The 10,456-nt window shown below is 39.4% G+C and overlaps 1 long non-coding RNA gene across 11 annotated transcripts in view; it reads left to right on the plus strand.

Moving 5' to 3' along the window:
- LOC118523392 (uncharacterized) overlaps positions 1-10,456 on the plus strand; it is a 135,371-nt gene that overhangs the window by 5,666 nt on the left and 119,249 nt on the right. For 9 of the 11 annotated variants that reach the window (XR_004911083.2, XR_004911082.2, XR_004911081.2 and 6 more), the window contains one exon: positions 793-1,181. This is a non-coding gene — a long non-coding RNA (uncharacterized LOC118523392). Of the gene's footprint in view, positions 1-792; positions 1,718-10,456 lie in introns of those variants that run through there. The other 2 variants (XR_004911079.2, XR_013442792.1) reach the window with 2 other exon arrangements.

Below are 10,456 nucleotides of genomic sequence, written 5' to 3' on the forward strand. Positions count from 1 at the left end.
GGGCCTAACTGGTAAGACATCACCCTGGAATTTTTTCATGGCCATGATTTACCAAGATTATTGAGATTAACTTCATAGTAGTTGTATAGTTGATATTTCTGAAACTCTGTTGTGATTGTGAAGTTTGATTCCTTCTTGGGGAAGCTTGGGAAAGAACAAAATTATATCACCTAGAATCGATGTCCAAAAATTTTTATGTGCTTATGATCTAGCAAAGTAACTAGATCATGTCTAGGTTGTCAATAGGAACTAATCAAATGATGAATGAAGAAGGAAGGAAGGACTCAATGTTAGATAAAATATAAAAAGGTAACAGAATTGTTTTTACCTAGTATGACAATACCTACCTATAAAGAGAGAAATTACTGCAAGCCTAAATATGTAGGTGGTAGGACCTAACTGCTTGTCACTAAAACATGAAAAAAGAGAAAAAAATTAGAAACAGTGATCAATTTCTAAGGCCATCACATCCTTCGAAAAACCTAATTATAGGAAGATCTCTCAGAGTAGACCTCATTTAAACCCAGACATGTCATCAATTGACTTGAAATCTTAAGTTTCTATTCCAACAAAATAGATTTGAATAAATCACACATACCTTGTGAACTGTACTAGTGTCTCAATACTTAAAGCCTGTGAAGCTCCTAACACTGAAATTAAAACTGAGGAGGGAACGAAGAGCCAATAGAAACTTGGAAAAGTCATTCCAAATTTATGAAAAAAAGAACAGATTGTCAAGATAAAGCAGGAAAGTTCCATTAAGGAATTCAATTTTTTTTTTTTTCACCTTAGGAGACATATATGGCATCTTCAGTAAATGAAATTCGGACTATACGCAGAAGATTGAATTCCTACAAAGGTCATTTAACTGCAGAAGACAGAGCCCATACTTCACATCATAGAGCTATGGAGAATGCAGTGTCATACACAGAATTGGTTTTCTGGCATAAAATGTAAGAGAGCTTGAGGATAAAACCTAGATAATAAGTTTTATTTGGCCACCAAAACTAGGAGACAGAGAAAGCAATTCTTCAATGGCCAATGGAGCTGCTTTAAGAAGCACCAGATCTTTCTTCATCTCCTGCTGAATTCAAGACAGTCTCTCAGTGTACTTTTTTGCAGGGTAAAATGTTCTGTAATTGGAGATGCTACTATGATAGTTTTCGAAGTGAGATTAACAGGTGAGACACATCAAGACGCTTGTTAAATTTTAAGGGCAAATTCCTTTACCCCTTTATCAGCAGTAAAACCTTCCCAGATGATTCTTAAGCACATCCAACTTTGAGACCTCCTGTGGTTAGGGTTGCAAAGTGTGATCTAAAGTGATTGCTCTGTTCCTTTAAATATTGGAAGTTATATATTGGAGGAAATAGGCATGGTTAAACAAATATTTCATTTAAAAAATAAAAAGTTTTATTATTTTTCTTGGTAGAAAAATGGTATATGTTCATTGTAAAAAAACAAGTGATTTTTTTGGAAAATATAAAGAAAGTATTTTATACACTCTTTAGATTAGTGATATTAACTCTTTGCAAATCATGTTTGTTGCAATTATTTTTCTGTTCGTCATTTGCTTTTTTTTATTACAGGGATTTTACATTTTTTTAATGAAATAAAATGTATCAGGTTTTCCCTTTTCATTTCTGGCCTTTGACTCATGATAAGAAAGACTGCCATTTTTCCTGGATAATAAAAATCTTTATTCTTTTTTCCGCTATTACTTTTACAGTTCCAATTTTTACATTTAAATTGTTGATCCCTCTGGAATTTAACTCAGTATAAAGAATGAGACTAGGATCCAGCTCTATTTTTTCCAAATGGCTAGCTAGTTTTTTCAAGATCATTTCTTGAATAATTTATCTTATTCCCACTGATATAAAGTGCTGCTTTTATTATGTACTAAATGTCCATATATACTTTCTGGGCTCTGCCATGGTCATTTGATGGCTCCGTACATTTCTGTGCCAGGACCACACATTTTAATATCTCATTACTATTCATTTTTAGAATTTTTCTGGCTATTTGAGTGTTTATTCTTCCAGATAGATTTTAGAATCATTTTTTAAGGGTTCAAAGAAGATCCTTTTGGGATTTTCATTAGAATTGCATTTTATATATGGATTACTTTGGGGGGAGAATTGGTTTCTTCACAATTCTGAGTCTTAGGTGAGAATGTCCCTTTGTGAGTGTGTATCACAGATTTTGTCTGTTTCTCATGATGTTTGTTTCTGGGTGTTTTTGTGGGTTTTGTTGGTATTATGATTAATCATATGGTTCTTAGGTATGTCCTACCCCTCTGCCATTGACTGTAAGCTCGGAGCTGGATTGTGGTGTTTTAGGGAGTTGCTATGCAATAGAAGCCTACCAAGTGGATCTTTCACGTAACTTCCAGGTTGCCATGAGGGTAGATTCTCCTCTCTAAGCTTCTTTTCTCCATCTGTAAAACAGGAAACCTGGCAAGAATCTGTAAGCATCAGTGATGCTACCTGAATCACCTTATATAGGGCTTAGCACTTAGTGAGTCCTCAGATATGGGAACTATTTGAGGGCCAGGTTAAGTAGTTCATTTCAGAATTCCTCACAAGGTTGAGATACCTTGAAGCCTTCAAAAACATATCCATAGCCCGCAGATTTTTAAAAACTGCTCTTCATGGTGTGCCTGAGTGGCTCAATTGGTTAAGTGTCTGCCTTTGGCTCAGGTCATGATTCCGGGGTCCCGGGATCGAGCCCCGCCCGGGTCAGGCTCCCTGCTCAGCGGGAAGTCTGCTTCTCCTTCTGCCCCTCCCCCTGCTCCTGCTCTCTCTCTCTCTTCAATAAATAAATAAATCTTTTTAAAAAAAGCTCAGTAAAAGCACTGTTCTAACACCCTTCCCTCCCAGCACCCCCACCCACCATGATAGCATATTTGATGTGAATAGGAGATCTCATACAATGACTGTCTAGTTCTGAGCAAGATCATTGCTGAAAGGTTTGGTCCCAGCCACATCGCAATGGGAGGCCTGATTCTTTCTTCTTACACTGTTAATTAATGGTCGCTTAGGGAATTGGGGGAGGGGCTTCAATGTGTTAATGGCTTAGAAAAATACATCTGAGGTACACAGACCATTTGGAGTACCCAGTTAAGAATGATTTGCCACCTATAGGAGAGCTTAAAGAAGGCTTTCACAAACATGGGCATTCAGCTAAACCAGTAGTTAGCCCCACATTCTTAATGGCATAATCACCAGCATAACCAATTCAGCATAATGGCCTGTTAATACTGAAACAATTACTTTGGATAATAAAATAACACTTTTAATTTGCTTGACACCAAATTCGACCTATGTGGATCATCTGATGGTGAGGTGAGGGGAAAGGGAGTCTGTTGAGTTCTAAATACATTATAAAGCGAAACACTTAATGTACATAATGTACTTCAGGTCTGAGATGCTTTAAATGGCTAAGTGGAAAAATCAAACAGTTATCAGAATATACTGTTGCTTTGGAATTTGCCCAATACTTCATAATTTATGTACTGATTTCCACAAGTTTCTTAGGAAGAAATGGTTAAACCCTGAAGTTGATGTACTTTGATTAAATTTGCTCATTTTATTATTTTGTTTAAAGATTTTATTTATTCATTTGAGACACAGAGATACGGAGAGAGAGAGATCATGAGCAGGGAGAGAGGCAGAGGGAGAGGGAGAAGCAGGCTCCCCGCTGAGCCAGGAGCCCGACGTGGGGCTCAATCCCTGGACCCTGGGATCGTGACCTGAGCAGAAGGCAGACACTTAACCATCTGAGCCACCCAGGCGCCCCAAATTTGCTCATTTTAAACACCTACTGTGGGAAGTGCTATGAGAGATACAATCAGTACATTTTTGTTGAGTAAAAAATAATGCCGTGTTCTAGGAGGAAAATGTAAATTAATTGCTTCACGATCTTTATATCTATTTTTCAGACACTATAAACTGTTTTTATTCTGTGCTCTTTTAAATTGAATTTTTAAATATATTTTTTTAAGTTTTATTTATTTAAGTAATTTCTACTCTCAATGTGGGGCTCTAAATCACAACCCCGAGATCAAGATTTGCCCACTCTTGTTACTAAGTCAGCCAGGTGCCCCTAATTGAATTGTTTAAATTTTCATCCATTGTTTTAAAAATCTTTTGGGAAGTAGGTGAGCTTTAAATCCTAAATATTTCAAAAGCCTCCCTGTATATACCTCCTAAGTGGGTGACCAAGGCGGCCATCTATATTTTGGTCTCATAGTTTGTTAGTGTAGGCAAGGACCCTTGTTTTTTCATTTGGAAGGAGAAGAGCTGGGACCAAGCTTCTGAGGCACATACCATATATATTAGGGATTCCAGTTGGCCTCTTCAGTTGCCTGATTTCAAAGTAATATTCCTAATGCATCGCTGATTGAAATTTGACAATTAGTGCCTTTTTGCTAACTATGTCTCCCATTAAAAGGCAAACGCTCCCTGGAAAATATTATGAGTTATTAGTCATTTACAACTTAGAATGAATTTATAACAGTTTTCTTTTTTTAAGATTTTTTTTTTTTTAATTTAACAGCGATAGAGAGAGAGCACAGGTAGGCAGAGCGGCAGGCAGAGGGAGAGGGAGAAGCAGGCTCTCCACTGAGCAGGGAGCCCGATGCGGGGTTTGATCCCAGGACCCCGGGATCATGACCCGAGCCGAAGGCAGACGCTTAACCGACTGAGCCACCAGGCGCCCCGAATTTATAACAGTTTTCTTAAAATAAGGAGATATTAATAAGTATGTTAAGGAAAAAAATTGATGCTAGCTAAAGTCATCTACCAAATTATAATTAAAAACCAGATAGTTTATAGAATCCTTTTTTTAAAAAAAGATTTATTTATTTATTTATTTATTGGAGAGAGAGAGTGCATACAAGTGTGCCGGGGAGAGTTGTAGAGGGAGAGAGAATCCCAAGCAGACTCTGTGCCAAGCCCGGAGCCCGACGTGGGGCTTGATCCCATGACCCTGAGATCACGACCTGAGTCAAAAGCAAGGGTTGGATGCTTAACCAACTGTGCCTCCCAGGCGCCCCAGAGTCCTTTCTTGATAGCAGATACTGATGCGTGAGAGAGAAGATTATACTGGGTATGTCTTACTCTTGTTTTCTATTTAGCATCGTACCTGTTCTTCCAATGACTGTGTACTATTCCAGTGAATGGCTTCACCAGAATTATTGTTCTGTTCTTCTACTGTTAGACGATTGCATCTTACTGATTTATAATATGAAACATGCTTTTAGGTCTGCGAACTACCTTTTTATAAATGTCTTTGCTTCCTTTTTTTTTTAATGTTGGGCTTTCCTTCTCTGAGATGTACGTGTACATACAAACACCAATCATTGTTAAGTGGCCCTCTTGCCTTTTAGGATTAGGGGGCTACATGTAAAGTGTCCTACATCACTGCTGTTCAAAGTGTGGTCTGTGGACCAGTGCATGTCTGTGAACTGTTTGTTACTGGTCCACAACGAGAAAAACACATAGATTGAGAGGAAGTGTTTAGATCTTAAAATTTCATAGTGTTTTGACGTTACTACACCATCCAAGAAGTGGTCAGAAGATTATCTTATAGGATATTGAGCAGGTTGGGTTCTGAGTCTTGCATGGTGGGAATCTATAGGCATATTTGAACTCTGTTTAATGGCAGATTGCACAAAACAAACAAGCAAACAAACCAGTTCTTCACTTTGCACAGGCTGAGAAGCACTGTCCTAGGTCAGAGTGGAGAATGCAAGCACCCAGGGTCTTGAAAGCTCCATAAACCCTCACAGTGGGGAGGATAGGACACTAGTCAGAAGACAGACTTGGTTCATATCCAGTTTTGCTTCCTAATTAGCAATTACTAAAATTACTAAAGTGTTCTGTGCCTTGGTTTCCTCATCTGTAAAAGTAAGAGTAGAATTAAGTTTGTAATATGATCCTACAGAGAAATGACTTCGAACATTGCCTGCCATGTATTAAAGGCTTAATAAATGGAAGGTACCATCATTATGTCACTAAACAGCACCCCAAGCAGAAGTTTGGGAAGGATTCCTTTGTGCCTTATTAATTGCAGAACATACAGCTCTCGAGTGAACTCCCCCTTTCTGTATGCCTAGCCGTGATCCCGGAGCTGTTTGTGTTTATCTTCTACACAGAGTGGGGCCACATCCCCTGCCGGGCAGCCTGGCTCAGAGCTGACAGGCCAGGAAATCTCAGACCCTTCAGAACCCTCATTTCCACTCCTTCCTGCACTGTCACCAATTCATCGAAAGCTCTGAGTGCTTATCTCACGATTGCCAGATGTCCATCTGTTTGGGATTGTCTTGAATTTTACTGCCTTGTCCTGTTTACAAACCACACAGGGCACACAATGGCCCTGTGTCAGTCTGAGACCACATAGGAGACGGGTCTCCACGCCAGCACACCAGGATCTGGTGGGTCTCTAGTCTGGCTCCTACTGTTGACCCGCTCGCTACCCTGCGGGCTTAATGTAGCACAAGAGCCAAAAGAGTGTCAGGGTTGATGTTGAAGATCTGGATTTTTATCCTGACTCTGCCACTTATGATCTCTGAGCCTCAGCGTCTTAATCTGCAAAATGGGGCTATAACACCAACCCCACTGTGGCAACTGAACGAGATAGCCTTTGAAAAGTGTTCTGCTGGATAATAAAAGCAACTTTCCTCCCATCCTTCCAGGGTTAGATGCCTTCTCTTTTCCTGCTTTGTGCTGTGCTAAGTGTGCAATGCCTCACACAACGTGAATTTCCCACTAGAGCATATGTTTATAAAGGCAGGGATTTGTCTCTTTTATTTATTGGTCTGTCCCCAAGTTTTAGAACAGTGCCTAGGGCTAGTGGATATTCAATTAGTACATGTTGAGCAAATTAATTAAAATGAATTATATAGTCATGTTTTCTGCTGTCTCCTTTAGGAGACTTTCAGCTCTGAGCAGCAGAAAACCCTGACTCAACCTGCTAAACCAGTGAGGACATCTATTATTTCATACAACTAGAAGTTAGAAAGTAGAGAGGTTCAGTGTTTGGTTAATTTGATGGCTCACTAACATCATGCCTGGCCCAGCTCCTTCTCATCTTTCTGTTCTGTCGTTTTCAGGCTAGCTGATCTCATAGTCATAAATGGCTGCTACCATTCCAGGTACCTTATCTGGACACAGTAACATCCAATGGAAATGGAGAGAGCCTCTCTCTTCCTTGGATATCCTTTCATCCAGAAGCCCAGAAACCCTTCAGCTGACATTTGCTCGCTTACACACCTAAACCAGTCACTGGCTTGGGTCAGTTAGGATTAATCCTGAGTTATGTGTGGGAGGGGTAGAGATCTGAATGGATTCTGGCCTTTGCCGAAAAGGAAGAACAGAGGGCAGCCAACTGTGTTTATCCAAAGACCAAGGATATACTTGGTCTTTGGAGGCTTAGGGGGAAAAAAAAAGAATGATTAAGCAAAAATTAATTAAACAAGTGCACAAACAAGTGTTTATGCTATATGCAAATTAAGGGCTGGGATAATAAGTGAAGAGAGAATTGCATTTTGAGAGTTAGAGGAACGTACCCTACCCAGCTTCTTGATTCAAGTACAAATATGTTTAGGGTTGCCAACTGGTTTATGTCAAAGGGGGTGCTTAAATACAAGATGAAGTAGAGTAAGATGTATTTTGCAGTGTTGCAGTGTCTCATGGATTAAGTTAGAGATTGGGACCCACTCATCCTGCCGCGGTATAATCTCACTAATGCATCCTCAGTGAATTCGAAGCACGCAGTAGTTCACTTGGCCAGGCTAGCTAGTATTCACTCTGGTATTTTCAAGGGAGAAATGGTTTGCAAAGGAAATGAATAGTCCAAGTAGGAGTTTAGGGAATGTGTTAAATTATTCTTAATATTCTGGCATATGAAACCTTGTATGCAAATAATATTTATTGGTTTATTTAAGCGGGTCCCTGGAACCTATACTTGACACATTTAATGGCTTGTGGTTGAGGGTACTATATGCATTTGGAATTAACCAAACCAGTACATTCTAAGATACTTTGTAATGCAAATTCTCTTAATTTGGCCATTGCCCACCCTGCAGTTAGGTTGGATTTGTGGGTTTTTCTTGTGTCTTCAAACCTCAGGTACTTAGTGGTAATTAGACTATAGGAAGCCAGCTCTGGCTTCTGGTGCTGCTCTTGTGAAAGTTGCTTAGGGTCAGCTGTAGGTCCACATTTGGTGGAAGCTGTTTAGGGCACAGAAGCCAAGTGTAAAAGACTGGACAACCAGACCACCCCTGTGGTGCCAGTTTGGCTACTTATCTGTGTGTCCACAGGTGAGTTATACTATCTCTCCATGTCTTGGTTTCCCCATCTGTAAAATGGGAATAATAGTAGTATCTATCTTATAGTGTTGTGGTGATGGATACGTGAATTAGTATATAAAGTTCTTATAACGGTGCTTGGTTTACAGAAAGTATTATAAAAATGTTTTCTATTAATTATCATATTTGACTATATGAATTCAATATGAATAGATCAGTTCATATCTATTGTGATTTAAAGAACAACATTTGACCAATTACAAGTCACTTTCTTTCTAGGTCCCTTGAAATGCAACCTTTTCCTCAGTGCATGTGCAAATTTTGTCCAGCATGTCTCAGTTAGGGCAGTCATATTATAGCTGGATGACATTGGCTGCAACAGAGTTTAATAAAATTAACTACTCAGTTACTTCCCAAGCAGTTTGCAATGATTTTATTCCAATGTATCGTGATGGACATTCTCACTTTTGCCGCCCATTGAGTTAAACATAGTAAACATTGAATATACACTTCCAGCACTGAACTAAGATAAAAATGACTGTTTAGGCTTGAACCAAGTTGACTTACTTTTGTTATCTGCTTAGAAATTATCATTAGTTTGCCAGAGAACCAGAAAGAAAATTGAATAACAACCTATTTTAAAGTAAAATTCTTCTGCATGAATTATCCTGATACGGTTTAGGATGTGTCTGAATTTGCCAATGAATTGAGTGATCCTCTGTTTGTCTTCATGGATCTGGGACTTTAATACTCTGCTAAGGCTGTTGGTCTAATGTGGGCATGTAAGTCATATGTTATTATCCATATAGTTCTGAGTGGCCTGAAGCTTATGCGTATTAGAGAGATGCTTTGTATCCCATATTCAAGCTGGGAGTAAAGGGAAAGCAATTGACTTCTTGTCAATTTCTGGAATTCTTTCTACCCATCCATACAGCACAGCATTGTCTCATCTCAGGTTCTAGCTTAGTCTGTAAGGGGAAATCAGACATACACAGAACACCATTTATGGCGTTCCCACATGGAACTTTTTAAGAAAAGCCAAGAGCTTAAGGCCTTAGGAAGGTACTGACATGGAGGTTCATCTCTAGCTCCACATGACTCTCTGGATGTCTATGAATCAATCCTTTCATTGACCCTTTCCAGGGTGAATTTGAAAGTAGAATCTCCTCAAAGTTCTTCCCCCAAATTACAGTGCCCCCAGATTCTGATTCAACATTCCTATCTGTTATAGACCTTCCATGTTTTCCTATGGTACTTATCACAAAATTAGTTGTCCTTTGTATTTCTTTCCCTGAATGTTTGCAGGAATGAGTCAGAGCTTTCTTGTAATATGTGAGCAGCCCAGAGGAAAATGCCGTTATTTTAAGAGCTAGCCAGGAATTCCTTTCAGGGAGGAGACTGTCTACCACCTTAAGAGCTAGCCAGGAATTCCTTTCAGGGAGGAGACTGTCTACCACCATAATGGGAGCATTTGGCTAAGAAGATAAGGCCTCCAGAGATAGCCTCAACAGTCTGGAGCTAGAGGAGGAGAGAGCAAATTGCTCCGTGAAAGAAGTTTACAGGAATTGTGAATGTGGGAGAGCAGAGGAGAAAGAAGAGGGGAGAGAGACTAAGTAAGGGAGAAAGCAAGATGGTGGCACGCGATGGACCTGATGATAGACTTTTAAGGACATAAAGAGTCCATGAATACTGTCTTTGTGTGGTGTTTTGGCAGAAATCAAGTAAAAGGGGTTACCTTCAAAATCTCGGTTGGCATGGGGCAGCCATAGGATATGAGAGTCAGTGAGGTCAAGAATCCAGCCCAGAGAAGTCACTGGAGAGAGAAGTGACTATGAAAATAGAAGTTCTCCAGAATTCTCAGAAATCTAGGGGAGAGCATCAGACTTCTCACAGGACGTGGGGTGAACACTTGAGCCAGTTTTTTATTTAAATCTCAAAGGAGGTAGTGACCTCAGCTGAAAGCCTTGTTCTGTCTGTAACAGGGACAAAAGTGGTTTTTAGTTCAAGAATTTTTGCAATACTGCTATAGATATGAATGAAACCTTAAAATAAATTGTATGACTTATGTGTCTCATAAAAAGAAAAGCGTATCAGTAGCATTTTAAAAAGTTATTTTAAAGGATTTCCTTATTCTAATGGATAGAG

Source organism: Halichoerus grypus, chromosome 12 (genome assembly GCF_964656455.1).
Source record: "Halichoerus grypus chromosome 12, mHalGry1.hap1.1, whole genome shotgun sequence".
Classification (NCBI taxonomy): domain Eukaryota; kingdom Metazoa; phylum Chordata; class Mammalia; order Carnivora; family Phocidae; genus Halichoerus; species Halichoerus grypus.